Below are 19,501 nucleotides of genomic sequence, written 5' to 3' on the forward strand. Positions count from 1 at the left end.
AAAAAATTAATAGAGTTATCCTGTTCAATTTCGATAGTGAATTTTATACGATTATGTAGTGACAATTGAAATCTTTTTTAAATTACATTAATTTAAAAGAGATTTCAATTGTCTGTCCGTTCCAACAAAGCAAGCAAAGACATCATCCACGTATCTATACGACCATAAAAAACTTTTACTTAAAGGATGTCCTAGAATGATATTTTCCAAATTATCCACAAAAATCTCGGCTAACAAAAGACTAAGTGGGTTTCCTATAATCAAACCTTCTTTAGAGATGTAAATCTGTTCATTAAATTCAATATAATTGTGGTCTAAAGATACTATTAAGCAATCTTGTTTCACCATTGGGTTAACCTGTTTCCAAGTTAGGTTGAAATCTACTAAATCTATCACATCCATAGGTGGAATACTGGGAAATAAGTTTTGTACATCAAAAGACAATAGTGTTGCGTTAGAAGGGATTTTGGTATCTTTAATTTTGTTGATTAATTGAAAAAAATTTTTTACTGCCAATTTTGGTTTAAAATCTGTCTGCAACTTAAAATATTTAATAATTTTGTTGAGAGTTTAACTGCTGGAGCTGTTACATAACATTGTGGATTCATATTTGTTAAAAAATATTTGTCTTGTCTCTAAATAGTGTGGAGTTATTAATTACTTCCTTGACTTGTCTTTGATATAACTCGGTAGGATCGTGTTTGATACATTGGAAAAGTTCTGGTTTAAGAAAATTGTTGGTTTTTGAAATATATTCTGGGAGATCGATAGCTAACAAAAAGTTCAGATTTCCACGAAATTATATATTTTCGACGAAAATATTAAATATGTAAAATGTGTAAATCTTTAGTTAAATTACATAAACAAGATATGCCCATTAGACTAATCGTGTCTGATGTAACAGATTTAGCAGTTAAACTCTCAACAAAATTAGTAAATATTTTAAAGTTCCACACAGATTTTAAACCAAAATTTGCAATTAAAAAATTCTTTTGAATTAATCAACAAAATTAAAGATATCAAGATCCCTCCAACACTATTGTATTTAGATGATTTATTTCTCAGTATTCCACCTATGGATGTGATAGATTTAGTAGATTTCACCCTCACTCGGAAACAGGGTAACCCATTGGTGAAACAAGATTTATTAGATTGCTTAATAGTATCTTTAGACCAAAATTATTTTGAGTTTAATGGACAGATTTATATTTCTAAGGAAGGTTCGTTTATTTGGTCCTTTGTTTGCCGAAACTTTTATGGATAATTTGGAAAATATCATACTAGAACATCCTTTAATTAAAAGTTTTCTATGGTGGTATAGATACGTGGATGATGTTTTTGCTTGCTTTATTGGAACGGACAGACAATTGAATTCTTCTTTTATATTGCATTAACTCATTACATAATCGTATAAAATTCACTATCGAGATTGAACAGGATAACTCTAATAATTTTTTAGACTTAAATATTACGAAAACAAAAACAAATTAGATTTTTCTATTTACCATAAACCTTCACACACGGACACAGTCATACATAACAGCTCAAATCACCCTTATATGCACAGACTTCTTAATATGCCACTCTCAACAGAAAATTACAACAAAGAACTTAATATCATTAAACGAATTGCACTGAACAACGGCTACAATCCGTCCATTATAGATAAAATTATAAATAAAAAACAAATCCAGACAACAGAAAACTCTATTTATCCGAAACCTAATACAGAACGCGCACAATTTTAAACAATTACATACATCGGAGAACCCAGTGAAAAAGTTACAAAACATTTGACAAATTGTGGTTTAAAAATAGCTTTCAGAACTAACAACACAATAGGAAAATTTTTAACAAACAATAAAACGATATGTCCAAAATGTCAAAAATCAGGTGTGTGCAGGTTGAAATGCGAATCTTGTTCTAAAATTTATATTGGACAAACAGGTAGATCCTTCAAGAAACGCATTAACGAACATAAGATTCTAATTATGCTACACACTTAAACACAGAAAACCACATTTTTGACGACAATTTTGATATTTTACATACAGCCACAAAAAGCAGAAAATTAAATTTATTGGAAGCCATGGAGATTAACAAAATGAGACATTCGAATATATTGCTTAACGTTCAATTAGATTTAAATATCTCTCCTTTATTGAACTTACATTCCCACAACAACATTAATTAAAGTTTTGTGGTCATTTTTCGGTATATATAGTAGCAGGTAGTTTGTAAATATCACATTTGATAAAGACACAGTGCTGTCGAAACAATTGTCATGTCAAAATATATAATTTCGTGAAAATCTGAACTTTTAGTTTTTATTCATTTTGATATTACCAGTCTTGTATACGATCTAAGAGTACCTGCATCGCATGTTCATCAAGCAATTTCAAAAGCTCACAATGCACATCGTCTGACCCCACTGATTTGGCAAATTTTGCTATCTGTATAGCGTGATCAATTTCATCTCTTGTTATTAGAAGTGGGTTTTCGGTTGTCAGTGGCTCGTTGGTCATTCAAAAGCTGCTTTGTATAAGTTATCCAGATCTTCACCTTATTTTCGATGTCCAAAATTATTGAAGTTTGTTCATTTTTTAAAGTACCTGAGTCTCTTTTCGATTCAATGCCAACTACTTCCTTTATCTTTCTGTGCATTTTAAAGCTATCGTATTTACGTTCCAGGTCCTCTATTTCTCTACACCTTTCCTTCTACCAGTTCTCGTTCGCTTCGCGGATTTTGTTGCGGATAGTGTTTTTAATGGACTTGTATTCTGCTTTATTATTGTTTTTATGATAAAATTTCTTATGTCATCCACTTTTGAACACACCTCGTATATCCTGAAATGTTTGTTGGGAGTCTAGCACTCAAAAAACATCGGCAACACCGGTTCGAACGTCCGCATGCGAATTTCACGGCGAAAAACAACACCGAAAAATCTGAAACGGAGAAAAACAACGCCCACGACGAGACTTCATTGTTACGTTACAGGCTGAAAGCGGACACGCCTCCATTCTCTCAAAATATAGCCCGGGGGCACAAAAATTGGCCGTTAATGCCCGTAATGAGGAAACACGCTTCGATAGGAAAGCATGCTGCGCACTAAAACTCGAACTATTGTTGAAATATTTTCTTCGGGGACGCGAAACACTTAACACCTGCGCGAGAGCAATCGGGAACGAAATACATTCACCTCTGTTTATTATTGCATTTCTCACCTTGCGGCCGCGTACGTGTTATTATTTTTTCTTTTTTAAAAATAACTATAATATTGTTTTTTGAATAATCAAAAATATAAAAAATAATATCTAAACGTAAAATTAAAATGTTACAATACGACCAAAGATATAGTGCATTCTTGGACGTTTTAAGTAATTTACAGTACCTTAACCGCAGGATCGTAGTAAAATCCATCCCAACAAATGTTTATTCTGCATTGATAAATTCGAAATTCGAATGATAAACAAATTGTTTTGAAAGTAGGAACAGCAATAAAAACAAGTAACATGACCAAAGTTCCGAAGTCAACTGTAAGAGAAATTGTGTACTTCGCACGTTATAATTCTGTCTGAAACTATAATGTTCATTGGTTGCACGCGTACATATTACTCATTATAATTAGATTTAACCGTCGTTACCGAATTCAGTATGTATTGACTGGGAAATGTCAAAATTTGCGTTTAAATAAATATATTTCCGAAAGAGTAATGTTTCGGTTTAAAGTGCATTATACGAATAATCCTTTTTTGGAACAAAAATATTTCATGCGATCGGGAGCAAATACCCAGAAATAAATTCCCAGAAATTTCGCAACCCGCCTCTCCTCGATCGTTTTATTATTACACTTAACTAAGATGCTCTTATCTATGCCTCTTAGTGAGAAATGAATCAATTCAATTTTATCATGATTTAATATAAGATTATTTCTCTTACATTAATCAACAATATCTGCAACCGCCTCATTAAAGTTCTTAGAGAGATCCTCAATGTCGGCACTGTAGGAAACTACAGCTGCATCATCAGCAAATAGTGATAGATAATTATTATCTGATCCACAGGAACCTATGTCATTAATGAAGAAAATAAATAATAGAGACTGCAATATACTTCCCTGCGGAACACCACTGGAGGTGATGACCATCACTAGGAAAAAATTTCCAACCATCTCTCGCTAACCATCCTAGAGCGTTGCCACGAATACCATAATGATTTAAATTAAGCAGCAACAAATCAATGTTAATTACGTCAAAAGCTATTTTTTGAAGACAAGTTGTTAGTTTATTATTATTTGATTGTAATAATCTAAAGTAACAAAGAGACAATTATTACGTGCAAGAATTTTAGTTTTTTCGAATAAAATTTTATGTGCGGTTTCTTGATTCTGTTCGTCAACTGCTGATGAGTTTATTTGCCATTGCCATTGGAAGGTTATGGTGAAGTGTATTTTGTGATGGAACACTTAATATCTTTAATGTGAAAATTATTAGAGAGAATTCAATGCTAAAATGTATGTTAGGGTGTATAGAGTTTAATGGCATAATGGCAAATAACAAAAGTATCCTTGACATACCGTTTCCATTATTTTGGTTTTAGATGGAAGGTGTCGAGAGGTTTTTTTTTAAAGGCTTCCATAACTATATTCGCGATGACTGGTGATAGCGGGGGAACCCATAGCTGTTCCCGATGTTTATTCAAAAATTTGACCATTATAAGAAAAATATGTTCCAGACAAGCATTTTTCAAATAAGGTGAGAAGATTTCATTAGTTCTGAAAAGATGTTGAGAGTTTCAGGAATAGGAACTTTAGTAAAGAGACTACCGAAACTAACCGGAATATCTTGTGTATCTAATGTAATGCTTTCAATTTGTACAATGAAGTGAAAGAAATTAAGTACAAAACCATCAGATTTCCCTGTAAAGGGTTTTAATAAGGAAGCTAGATATTTTGCTAAAGAAAATGTTGGTGAACCAATGATGCTGACAATAGGTCGAAGGGGTAATCCTGATTTGTGGATCTTTGGGAGTCCGTAGAGACGAGGAATTTTAGAATTATGAGTCATGATAGAGAAGAAGCCTTAGTAACAGATTTAAAGTTGCTTTCAATAAGTGACGTAGGAACTTTTTTAGGTTGACGATATCATTCATTTGTTAGAACATCTTTAATCTTTTCATGTTACTCATTTGTGTCCATGACCATCGTAGCATTTCCTTTATCTGCTTTTGCGATTGGGATATCGGGGTTAGATTTTAGAGCAATTCGTTCAGGGTTTGGAATATTACATTTAGGAGGTTTTCATTTGTTTAGGAGTTTTGCTGTTTCAAATCGAATTTCAATAGTTGTTTGAAATGTTAGTTTGTTTAAAAGCTGTGAAGTTAGTTTAAAAGTTTGTTTTCAAAAAATGAATGTTATAATTACAATTACAATTCCTGCTTTTTAAGAAAGCGTCGGAAAACTTTTTCCGTTTGGAGTTCTGCACTTCGAGTTTCATCTACTATCGAAGCCCATGCATATGCACACGTATACGCTACATATATGTTATCCGCCGTCTTTCTTTATTTTCCGTCTGCAGTATTTTTTTGTTCGTGTTTGTCTTCGTCTTTTTGCAATTGACAATTCAATTGAGTCAGTCCGGTTTTCCGAGAAGGATTCCGCGATCTTCTTTTGTTATCCGCCGCCTCTCCATCCAAACCGCTTGATTTTTTTCGTATTCGTTCTTTTGTTTCGATCGGCTTGACATTTTTAACTCATTTTAGAGAGGCCGTTTCGATACTTGACCGTTTTCCGTTGTGGGTTCGTTTCATTTCGAGCGTTCTCATTTTGGTTGTGGTTTTAATCTAATCAGGACGCGAGAAACAGGCTTTGAAAAATTGAATTACTACTGAGAACATTCTTAAAGGGAATTTAGACAAAAAGGCAATACATGATCATAATTGTTGTTACTATCATATTGATTAGTTATTAGTTTTGTCAAACACGAGCCAGTTATAAGCATAGTGTTCACTATATACATCGGCTACTATAACAAAAACATATTTTGCTTTTGGGACCCTAAAAGTGATTTGATTTGAATTCATTTGTTAGCATGTTACAAACATAGAAAATATATACAATCATTCATGGCAATAAAATATAACATGGGATAACAATTTTACATTAAAGTTGAACGAAGATTGTCCCGATTACGACTGAGAACATTATTAAAGGGGTTTTAAACAAAAAGGCAATCCATAATCATAATTGTTATTGTTATTATTATTATATTACTATCATATTGATTGGCTATTAGTTGTTGTTAAATTGAAATTTTACTTAAGTACATTAATTTACAATGCAGATATTTGCAGTTAGTACATTGTTTATCTTGACAAACAAGAGCTAATTGACTATAGTTATCAGTATAGTGTTCAGTGTACTGTTAAAAAAATCATATTTTGGTTTTGGGACTGATTTGATTTGATTTGATTTCATTTATTAGCTTACAATTTACCATTAAAGTTGAAAGAATATTGTCACAGAAAAAAATGGATGCCGTAGAAATTTGAACTTAGCATAAACGCATTAAAACTGAAGAAATCAGGTTTGAGGTTATCCCTATTCCGTGTTTTGTAGGGGTGAACTTCTGTTTGATTCTTGTAAGCGTATACTAGAAACTAAAGTATATCAGCTCTTGTCAGTGTAAAGATTTTAAGTTCCGAAAATTTAGGTGTAATATCCTCTGTGAATTTGAGGTTTGTTATTATTTAATTATCATTCCTTGTAGGCCGAATACTCTTGCTGTACTGGAAGCCTGGCCCCAGTTTATCGGACCATAAAGCAATATCAATAATTTATTACAATCTGCTTTAGCCACTTGGTCTGTGTGGTGACATCAATTTAGTTTAGGGTCTAAATGAATCTTCAAGAATTTTGCATTTTGTCCATTATTTACTTCGTTGATGTGTCTTTGAGAGAAGATTACTGTTTTCCTTTCATTAAGGGTTAAGCTATTTTTTGTCAACCAGACCTTAGCTCTTGTTAATTCAGAGTTGGCTTTAGCCAGTGCTTCAGAAAGATTTTTATATTAAAATATTCTTTATTTTATTTAAGACTTTGATGGATATGCCAAAGTGGTCTTGATTGAAGGTTACATCGTCTTTATTTATTTTCTTATTGAGACGTCATCAAGTTAAATTTATAAGCAACTGACGCAGCAGGAATCCAGAAGATTTGCAAATTTTGTAAATGTAATATTTGTAATAGTATTAGTAACCTTTGAAAGTTTCTTACATTGAGTATCAATACTCATATTAAAAATAATATTAAATATGATATTACAAGTTCAGTTTACTAGGTATGACGGCCCACATCGTATCGACGAAATTTACATTCATTTGGGCAAATACGAAAATTTGTTAATAAACTGTTGAGGGATTATGTCAATTTTATAACGGGTGATGTTGTTTCACAACGGAGTTCGTCGCCTCATCGCATGTTGATGTCTCCGACCAATTACAAGTTATATTTTACGTAAATTTCGTTTACAATATCGATATCAAAGACCAGACAACATAGGTATAGACATATTGTTGATCGATTTGTATCACTTCGTAATTATTCCTGGTTGTTAACGTGGTCTGTTTACGACATCAATGAACATGATCTGCATCCATTGTTCATTGTTCCGATTTTCAACAGAAATCGTCATCTCTCTTCATTGTTAGAATCACCAGTATACGATACACAAGTTTGACATTATAAGTACTTAAGTTATGGTTGCAGCAAATGGTTATGAATTTTTAACTCTCTCTAGCTTGTAATTGAAAATGACTAAATTGTTCATTAAACATATTTTTTTGTATTAATTTTCGTCGGACTTGGCAAGGTTATATGGGATATTGAGCAATGCCTCTTTGAGTAATACTATTTTTCAATGTAGGTTGTTACTGTGTTGTCTAAATTTATGTCCTACAGGGTGATTTGCGATAACCGCTTTAATGTATTGGATTAATTATGTCAAAAACTGTTTCCTTGACATATTGTCAAAAGAAAAAAAAAGTAAAAATTTAATAGATTTAAGAGTTGTTTGCAAATTTGCAGACTGTATTTCGTAAACTAAAAGAAATTTGGCAACACTGCAAAAAGGTAAAAACAGTAACTTATACGTATACTAAAAAAAAACGTGTTTTGAAACAAGCAAAAATAAGTTTATTTGAAAAATCAGTTCAGATGAAAATAGGAAAATATGTGCATCTAACAATGCACTATGAGTAACCAATAATTTTACTATACAGTGCATTCGCGGATGGCGTTCCCAAGGAAAAAAATATATGTGTTTTTCATTTTACAAGCAAAAGTCATTCTTTATGAAACGTTTTGCTTGTTGAAAAAATAAATTCAATATAAAAAAGGTTAGATCCAATCAAAATGGTGTTAATAAATTGGGACATTATAAAATTGCATCAAGAGAAAAGTACCATTATTTATTAGTTTTAATAAAAATGTAACAAAGTTGCTTATAAACTAGCATAAAGCCTAAACACAAATTTTAAAATAAAATAATAATAATGATTGTTTTCAATTATTATGAAAAAAAACAAGATTTTTGTAATTTATATCAGTAATTGAAAATAACAGGCTTCAAAATAATAAAAAATATTTCGGAGGTTTTTATAGGCAATATCGCTAATTTTAAAAGGGACGGGATTTATGTAAATTAGAGACACGCCGAACTCCAAAACTAAAATAGTGTCATCAATATACATAGTGGAATGCGAGTCATTGTTAGTTAATCTCTGAAGAAGCCGCAGGAGTCCAGAAGATTTGTAAATGTAAAAAATACTTTTGAAATGCAAAGTGCACAAACAGTACATCTAAATAAAAGTAAATTAAACGTAATTTTTAGGAAAAACCAAATTAAACACTTTAACTCAAAGAAGCGGAAGTTTTGTTGACGGATTTTGCACTAATGAACACTTGTATTTGAATATTTTGGAACAATTTATTTTACGATTATGGTAGTTTATAGTAGTACTTTGCTTTGTAAAATGCAATCGTTTTCAGATTTTCCTATTTTATTAACACCTTGTATATTCGATCTAACGTTATCTTTTATAGTGAATTCGTTTTCTTAACAAGCAAAACTTTTTGTAAAGAATGATAAAGATTTTTTCTCTTTGAAGATCCCCATTAACAAGTATATATTATATAGTATTGAGACCATATAAATATAAATAAGAAATATTACCTAGACTGTCCAAACCTTATTGGTCTCTCTAAAATTTAACGCAGACAAAAACCTTCTAGATTAAATCTAATCTGTGCCTCCGAGTGACATTCGGAAAGAAGTCCGGTCCCAACCCGACGAGACATCTTCATCCACCCGGAGAGCTCTTGGCAGTGTCCGACGTAAAATTATATGAATAAAATAACCATTCGAGGTGATGAATAATGACAAGCACGATTTTTTATAGTAACAAGGGTCCAGATTCCTAAGCGCGTACCATTGTCGGACAGGTTATGTTGGGTTTGCGTGGGCCATTTGAAGAGGTTCAAAATATTTTGTACGAACATTGTTCCGAGTTCGTGACTTGCCGAAAATTTGTTTGATACTAATGGTCCAATGTCGGATAATCGGTCTAACAAAACATTAATGTAATACGACAATTCAATAGAATTATTTTTTAGTAGGTTATATTATCGCAATAAAACTTAAGGATTATCAAAATTTTGGCGAATTACTTGAACAATGCAGTAATACAACCACAGTATTCTTTAGGAAATCGTTTTTTGTTAACACGTTTCTTTTCATTCTGATAGTTTATTATTGTTGAACACTACTAAATAACTATGTGCTTTTTAATATTTAAAAAAATGTATAACCCGTATCAATTTTTGTTTCGTTTTTGTTGAACAATCCAAGATCATTAGGTACACCTTCTCTGTATAGTACTCCAAAAAGTCTATGACAAGCATACCTCGAGATGGCAGAATTGTAGAGGATCTTAGAAAAAACGAACATCAATTTAAATGTAATAAAAGTTATCAAATACCGATAACAAGAGGTCTCAAATGATGGTTCTGCTTCTCTCCTGTACTATTCAAAATACATCTCCAACATGCCCTACAAAAATCAAAAATCAATGAGCAAATATCCTTTCCGTCTCAGATGATCGAAAGACTACCTAGAAAATGGCGTTTGGAAGACATGACTAAAACGGATCTTTACAAAGCCACAACCGAAGTAATTAAAAAGGAGGTAAATTTAGTCTACCTATTTTGTTCAAATTCTTAGGAAATTGTTTTTTTGTTAACCCGATTCTTTGCGTTCTGATAATTATTGTTGAACACTACAAAATTAATATTAAAAAATAGTACAACCCCTATCAATTTTTGTTTTCTTTTTATTGAAAAATTGTTGGTTAAGGGCAAACCTTGTACCAGAAAAACCTCAGAAAAAAATATCACCAAAACTGTTTGAAATGAAACATGCTTTTCAAATATTGTATTGTGATATATACAAGATATTTTGTATTGTTGTATTCAAGTAACAACATTAAATCAATTTAGAATTCATAGGAAAATTTCAGACCCAAATTTCGAATATGTATTTTCAAATATATGGACATCTAATCCACTTTATGTCGAAACATATTTGAACTACCAAAAAAAAAAACATTAAACAGAAAGTGCTTTTTATTGGGCTTTCATATTTAAAAAATTGTTCGGTTATCCATGCAGGGATCAACTTTTAAAATGATATAATAAATAAATATTTAAATAAAAACGTCCTTAAATGGTGTAGGCTGCCTTAAAACCCTTCCGGTAAACACTAGAAGTGAGGAAAAAAAAAACGGCAATACGAGAATAATAACACAAAAAATAAAGTTGATATAAAAGTACGCACACACACAAATTCAAATTAACTAGTTTTTTACAGAGAAATTTGAAATTTTTTAAATTTATTTTAAAGTTTTTTAGGGATTTAAAAAAAATGGTAGCCAATTGTTTCATGTCACCTATAAAGAGAAGTATAATATTTAAAAATTGAAATGTGAACATCTCTGGTGGCGTGACTGGAACTTCGGTTTGAGGGGGGTCATAAGAATTTCCTACGCTTCTCAATTTTCCCAATTCTTTTATTTTTGCGATACGTGATCAAGATCTTGACACGGGCCATAAACAAAATCGCTATAGTGCAAATGCGATAAGATTAAATTTTCGCATAGATTGCGTTTTAGGGTTGTGTTGAGAATATATTTGCAAATTTAAGCCTTCACTTTATATTATTCAAAGAGGTTGCGCCATCTAGCGGCTATTCTAGGATCTTGAAAATAATTTTTAGCAGTTTCTCATTGCCTCTTTGGTATTTCATTTTTCTCGGCAAGCCATACAACCGAGGTACAGCCGAGAGCCATTCTTAGTGGGACACTCTGTATATCGGAAAAGTGTTCGCTTGAAAAATTTCAAAATTTAGTGAAGAACATCTGTTTAGTACAAAACAGCAATAATTATTATTTACCCTTGCACGATTGTACCAAAGTTAGTTGTAATTTTATTCAGTTAAATTTTAGGATTTGTCAATTTGTTAGGTACTACATTTAGTAAATTAGTTTTCAAAACAAATTTCGGAAATCTTCGGATAAAATTTTGATCGTTTTGGTGCCACGATCATTATTTGTTATGCTTAGACAGCGGGTTGATAAAATTTCGACGGCGGACTGGAAGACAGTACAGGACTAAAGAGAAAGTGTCATTTGAAAATGCAAAAATGAAAAATTTTTTATCTTTATTATTGGATCATTGCACCTACTGTTTTTACGTATTTAAACTACTTATTTTAACTATCCAAAACTAACCAAACCTGTTTGAAGAGACATTAATCAACATTATCATGGCAAATAAAGAAAACCCTTAATAATTCCTATTAACATGGAAACCCTCATTGGGAAGACAATGGAGTTAACTGCTATTCCCAGATCACCATTGCGTCGACAAGGGCATAATGAAAATATTTAGGAATGGTAAGCGATCTATGAGAGAAGTTACATTCCGGCATTTGAATCATTGTACAAAATCTAGATTTAAAAATATTAACAAGCTTTGTGGCATTAAAGAGAGTCAACGATTGGTGGAATGGAGACAAAAATATTTAACTAAAATTTATTAAAATCGCGTAGAAAAAAGAAATATATATCCGACACCCACTACAACAAAATGTTGAGTGGTTTTTGAGAAAAATGAACTTTTACATTCTTCTGCGGAAAGCAAATTTTTGGAAAAACGTGTTTTTACACTTGAAAACCTGAAACTTGAAAGTTTATTATGGATCCCCGGAAGTGTTTAATGCTTTAGAATATATTATACTATTTAATTAATGGAAATATATAGCTCTCCAACAAATTAATATGAATTAAATATCAGAATAAAGCCAACTGCTCGTTCTACCATTCGATCACGTACGAAATTTTGCGCAGTTTTTAAAAAAAATGAATTAGAGCGAACGGATGATATCCCGGAATATAGTGTCATCACATTTTTCCATCCGTGAATAAAGACGTGAGAATATATATATATATATATATATATATATATATATATATATATATATATATATATATATATATATATATATAATGTGATGACACTATATTCCGGGATATCATCCGTTCGCTCTAATTCATTTTTCTTAAAAACTGCGCAAAATTTCGTAAGCTATGTAATGAATTTATTAAGAAAAAAGAAGTTGGTTGTCGTCCTGGCACAACGGAACACCCTGTACACATAAAAATTCTATAAAAGAAATATATAATTGTTGTCAAATAGTTTTTGTATTTAAAATTTTTTGCCTCGGTGTCGTACTAATTGAAATAAGGTTTAGGAGAATCTTGAAATGGAAAATAAATATAAAAAAACTCGTGACAACGTAAAACCTGATTAAAACTATTCTGACGAATAATTATATTTAATATATATTTTTTAATTATATAATTACAATTATATAGTACGCGATACAACAGAGAGGCCCAAAAATAGCTACGACTAGACAAAAACGCTAATAGTATTATTACCGTCATGACCATTTATAGAGTCTCGTACTATACTGGACAACATTTTGTAAATTGAATTGCCTACTACCGCTGGTGGAAATCCCCTATACATTCTTGAGGAGATTCGCTTCTCATGAGGTCGTGAGAAGATTGGACTTGTGCGTGTTACTTGCACATAATACACTTTATGCAAACAGGTTGGTTGGTATGCCATCGCGTATGTCGCAAAAGTGGACAATCCTAAGATCGTGATCTAGCATCGGATAAGGGGTGTTTCCCTCTGAAAATTATATACGTACGCGTAATAAAAATTCGTATGTCACGGCGTTGGACGTTGAATCGAAGGCTATTTGAGAAAATTGAGAAAATACTCAATATTTATTACAAGAAAATATTTTGTAACCTCAACAGCGCCTCATATGAAGATCCGATGATTTCAAGTGAAGTGAAAATGAAAATTATGTTGAACCACTGCGAAAATGAACTCTGTATTTAAATTTAAAATAACATGATTACACAGGCCCACAATATTGATTTCGATCTGAGATTTGATTGTATAAAGTCTAGGCCTCCTAATTTTAAATCTGATAAACATTTGAAAGTTCTTTTATTATCGACATTGAAAGAATTAATAAATGTAAATCTCGGTTGATTTAAACATTGTTTTTATTAGTACAAGAAATAAGGAAGTCTCAAAAAATAGTTAAGTCTTTAAGATGTCTCACTCTTCATTTAGTAGATTTTCTTATCCGATTGTACCTGTTTAATGATCAACAAACTTCGATTTGCACGTTTAATAATTGCTGCTCTGACAAGGAACTGACAATGTTACATAAGGTATCTGAATTTTTCCGCAATCTGAAACAAAAAAATTACATACATAATGAAATATTTATTAAGTATAAATAATGGATACCTAACTAATACCTTTACTAATAGTTACCTATATCTAAATTAAATTAGTAACCCTAATTATTTATACTTACATTGAAACGAACTTCACAAACGTGAATGTTTGTGGTCTGCGTAGAATAATCCACTACACCTCTTCAGCATGCTTTCAGCGATTTTTTTCGTCTTTTTTATCTTCCCGTAATTAAATGGAAATGTTATCTGGATTTTAAACAGTAATTGAACATTAATCACTAAAAAATCGAAACTAATGCTGCCAATTTGGTAAGGAATCAATGAGAAAGGCGTGAAGTGGCTGTTATATTATACAAATAGAGAAAATAGTTGAATCCCACGTACTTTTTCTTTTACCCCTGTAACTGAGACTGATGTATTGCGGATAATTAAGACTATTAAGACTAAGGGAGTAGGTTGCGATGGTAATAATATTTCCACAATCAATTTATGTATTCCCCATATTTTGCCTCATATCACGCATGTTACTATGCTTAAAATATTCAACTTTCTCGGATAAGTGGAAAAAGGCACTCGTCATACCGTTACCAAAAATTGCAAATAAACAACCTTAGATAATATTCGCCATATCAGTATTTTACCAACTTTTTAAAAAATCTTGGAAAAGGTTATATGTGAGCAGATGCAGTTTCACTAACATAATAACAAGATTATCCCCGTTACTCAATCAGGATATAAAGCTGGACATAGTTGTACTACAGCTCTACTACATATTAGCGATGATATATTTATTGCTACAGATGAAGGCAAGCTGACACTACTAACCCTTTTCGACTATTCGAAAGCGTTTGATACCCTTAATCATGAAATTTTTATTTCAATGTTAAATTTTATTAGTTTGTCAGAAGACGCAATTAAACTTTTAGCTTTATACCTACAACACCAATCTCAAGCGGTAACATATAATGATGTAACTTCTTCATTCTTAAATGTTAATAAAGGTATACCTCAGGGATCTATTTTAGGACCGCCTTTCTTTATTGTATATGGCTCTGGTCTCCGGTTTTGTCTCAACTAAGTTGCGGGGATGCAGTGTTTAAACTATTTTGATAAACGCCGAATTCAAAAGCTTCAAAACTCATGTCTCAGGTTGATTTTTGGGATCCGAAAGTTCGACAGAATTAGTCACACACTTCAAAGAGTTAATTGGCTAAATATGAAAAATAGAAAATTTCTTCATTCTACCGTTCTATATTCAAAAATACTAAGTAGAAAGTCTCGTCCGTACTTTTTTAATAAAATAAGCTATCGCTGTGACGTACATAATCTTAGTATAGGATTTAAGGAAACGCTTACTCCGTCAATGCATGCAACTGAAATTTGTAAACGCTCCTTTTCATATAATATTGTTTCATGTTTAAATAATTTGCAAAATAAAAACAAAAATTTAAGCAACCTAAAACGCTACAAAACTGAGCAAATTAAGGAAATTTCTAGGTATGGTATGTTCATAGATATAAGAATGTGCCCAGGTCTTTCCTTAATTCAGTTAGTCACTTTCTTATATCTAAGAACAGACTTTACCTTAGGATTTGAATACATCTCTGAAGGCAGTGAATTGCGGTGTGCCTCAGGGAAGTTTACTCGGTCAAGTTTAATTACTTCGGTTGTAGCCATGTATTTTTTCTAATTTTGCCGTTATATTTAATTCAATAACTGAAGATTGGCTTGGAATTTTATTAAAATTTTTAAAAAAGGCGAATTCGAGATACTAATTATGCTCCCTGGCGGTCAGAATAATTTCTCTTAGCCGTTCTACTAAAGACTTTTTTTGGAATTTCTGGGACCGCCTGTTGCCCTAACACGAGGCCCTTACCGGGGCACCATACGGTTGGCAACCCTGTTATCGATGGACGAAGAGTCGAATGTCGGGGAGTGGCAACCAGGAAAAAACCACCGTATCGGTCGTGCAAGAAAGGCTCCAGTTAATAAATACAACATAAATATAACATTAAAGGAACCACGTAGAGCAACATACCAACTTTCGCGAAAAAAAAAAATAAACGGTTATCGATAAACAATTTATTCGGTTTTTGCGACGAACAGAATACGAGAACGCAGAAGTCGGTGGTTTTAATCTCTCTCGCGGAGGCATCTCGGTTGCGTCGTCGCCGGCACTAAATTCTTAGGATCGGACTAGTTTTTTTAGCTGCCGCGAAACCGGCCAATATAAAAGTGAGAATTCCTGCTTCGGCGCCACAACAAACCTGCTTGTTTATTGCACTCGGTTTTATGCTACGCCGCACAGCGAATCTGTCTGGAATTTTAGGATGACGAAAATGAATTTTTCGTTTCTTAATAAAATATTCAAAATACTGTAAATAACAATCAACGAAACAGGCACACAATGTTTTGCCGAGTGCTTGAAATAAGCAACCAGTATAACAACACAAATTTAACCGTGTTCTTTTCATATTATAGGTTTTTTTTTTTTAATTACGCTTTATTTGGCCACTGCTGCTAAGGCAATTCGGCCAGCTTCTCGGTAGTGGTGTGCAATAAACTATTTCCATGAAGGATGCCTCCGTAAAGACGGTCTGGGTGATACCATCATCCTACTGGACGGCTATACAGGCAAAAAAAAATGGACGAAAGAATTGGAATATGTGAAAACAAAATTCAAAGTTTTAATCCACATGCATCTAAAAAGCGGCAAACAATTCTAGCAGCAAAATCCAACTGAGTGCGGTGAAATAAAATGGAATTAGCACTAATGAGTGACTCATACAACTGTTGTGATTTTTCCCAATGAAGAGCACAATCAAACAGCACATGACTTAAATCGCCCAGTTCTCCACATTCACAGTCTCCGGAGAGTTTGACTTTGATTCTATTTAGGCGAGCCGGAGAACAGCAATGGTTGCTTGTGATTTCTCTTCTATTCAGGTCGAGCTTATGAAACCAGGGTTTAGTTGGCGGAGTAGAATAATGTGAGGTGAAATTAACTCCTTTTCCTAATCCTATATGTTTCCATCTGTCGCTCCAAGCATTCCAGATGTTATGCTTTAATTTAGGGAAGAATTCCCTAAAGCTCAATGTTATATTTTCCTGCGGTTCGAGGCGTGCAGCATTGGCGATCTGGTCCGCAATATCGTTTTCTTTTATACTGGTATGGCTTGGTATCCAGCATAATTGGATGTCCTTATTTTGCGTTTTTATTAAGGTAAATAGTTTATTCTTAACCTGCAAGGTTAGGTAGTTAGACTTTGCATCCATCCCAGTTTTATTGATATCTTCGAGGGCACTTTTGGAGTCTGAAAGGATGACTGCTTTGTTGATGTCCTTGAATTCAATCCAATCAAGAGCTTGACCAATAGCATAAATCTCGGCAGAGCAAATGGATAGTTCACTTGGTAGGCCTTGTCCCATTTTAAGGTTCGTATTGTAGTTATAAACGCCAAAACCTACTCGGTCTTCTTTATCTTTTGAGGCGTCTGTAAAAATTAAATGAAAATCTGGGGTCCAAGTCTCGCTCTTCTTAATTTCAAATAATTTGGAGTTATTATTATCTTTCTTGAGTTTTAAGTCTTGGATTTGAACAGAGCTTAAAAGGTTCGGCAGTGGACAAGAGAAACAGGGATAAACTGGGCTCCTGTAAAGTGTATCTAACAGTGAATCAACTCTTTCAAAAGCATCCACAAGGGCAGGAATACTCTTTTTCCGAAAAAAGTAATAGTTTTCATTATAGGTGATATATAACCATCTAACCGCAGCTAAGGTTTCACTGTCCACTAAACTGGCAGCTTTCAATAATGATTTAGTCGCTAGCATGTATCTTCTGTGTTCTAAATCCATTTCACTTGCTTCCCCTAGAAGTATGTTAGTAGGTGTGGACTTCATATATCCCAGAGCTATTCTTAGTGCCTCAAATTGAATTTTGTTAAGTTGAGCAATAGACTTTCTTGAGCTACCACCCAAAAAAGAGGCTCCATAATCCAAATGGGGTCTCACATAAGCTTTGTAAAAAATTAGAAGGGTAGAGGGATGTGCCCCCCACCAGATTCTACTTATAAATCGCATCATCAACCCACCTGAAGCTTTCTGTATCATATTTCTAATTTGTGGCTCCCATGACAGTTTTGGATCAAAAGTCACTCCTAGATATGTGATGGAATTTCTCCATGCAATGGTTCGAGTGTTGAGGTGAAGTCTGGGGAGATAATTAACCTTGTAATTCTTCCTGGAAAAAAATATAGCTGCAGATTTATTGGGGTTAATCTCAAGTCCTACATTCAAAGACCAAATATGTATATTTTGCAAAGTTCTATTCAAATTGTTCACTATTGTTTGGGCATCAGTCCCAGTACTCAGCAAGGCGGTATCGTCCGCAAACTGTAAAAGTCTTATGTTCTCAGGAATTGTTTCTTTAATTGAATTGATGTAAATATTAAATAGTAATGGAGAAAGAGGGGAACCTTGGGGAACTCCCTTGCTGGTGGTTCTGCCTGACACGAATGTATTAGTAGATGGATCTTTAAGTTGTATCTTCCTGTTCGTGAGGAAATCTTTAATGATCAAAGTCAAATCTCTGGCGATTCCAATTTTGGCCAACACCGAGGTCAATAAGTCAACATTTATATTATCGTAGGCATTCGATATGTCCAAAGTCACCATTGCTGCTAGTTGATTGCGAGCCAAACGGCAGACCACCTCTGAGGAGATAACTGCAAGATTGTCGAAAGTTCCCTTACCCTTTCTGAAACCAGTTTGGCGAACGTCTATTAAACCTTGGTTCTCTACGAACCATTCCAGTCGGTTTTTGATCATAATTTCAAAAGTTTTGCTTATGCAAGAAGCTAGGTTGATGGGCCTGTAGGACGATAACGCTGAGGGGTCTCTCCCCGGTTTAGGAATTGCGATCACCATTTGGGTTTTCCACGTCTCTGGAATGGTGGTTTCCCTCCGAAGTATTTTGTTGAAAAATTTGATAAGAAAGACTGCTCCTTCAACAGGGAGATGGCTGAGCACACTGAAAGGTACTTTATCCACACCGGGACTCTTGCTCTTCCGACCTTTAACAGCCGCGACTGAGATATGGAAGTCTTCTGCATATTCTGATGAGAAGCGACATTCAGGGATGTTACGCAACATAGAGGGAGGTTGCGTCAAAAGATCAAACATATCTTGTGGGATTGAGAAATTCAAGGGAAAATGATAATTTTGGTACCTGATACCTTTAGCAAACCTTCTAATACTGCTCCAAACTTCTTTTGCACTAGTATTTGGAGATAGATTCTCACAAAAGTTGACAAAGCCTTCCTTTTTCGTCTTACGTAGCAAGTGTCTTGTTGGTGCCCGGGTTCTTAATGATTCCAGGAAGTTGGTCTCAGAGGGGTTGTTTTTATAATCTCTGAATGCTTGTCTTTTCCTTTTAATAGCGTTGGTGCACTCATTATCCTACCAAGGTAACCCGTAGTTTAATGAGTGTTTATGCATTGGAACAGATTCTGCAATAGATAGGAAAATTATGTTCATAAAATCCTCATAATTTATAGGAGGTGAAGTTCTAAATTTCGTGGAGATTAAATCGGAAAATTTCTC

The 19,501-nt window shown here is 33.3% G+C and overlaps 1 long non-coding RNA gene across 1 annotated transcript; it reads right to left on the bottom strand.

Annotated features, from left to right (window-relative positions):
• Positions 1–18,049: 18,049 nt before the first annotated feature.
• Positions 18,050–19,226, bottom strand: LOC132705369 (uncharacterized). Its single transcript, XR_009619401.1, has 3 exons — positions 19,135–19,226; positions 18,652–18,972; positions 18,050–18,140 (listed from the first exon to the last, which is right to left on the bottom strand). It is a non-coding gene; the product is annotated as an uncharacterized LOC132705369 (long non-coding RNA).
• Between the last annotated feature and the right edge of the window lie 275 nt (positions 19,227–19,501).

The sequence above is a fragment of the Cylas formicarius genome, unplaced genomic scaffold, assembly GCF_029955315.1.
Source record: "Cylas formicarius isolate icCylForm1 unplaced genomic scaffold, icCylForm1.1 PGA_scaffold_7__23_contigs__length_41026272, whole genome shotgun sequence".
NCBI classification, from domain to species: domain Eukaryota; kingdom Metazoa; phylum Arthropoda; class Insecta; order Coleoptera; family Brentidae; genus Cylas; species Cylas formicarius.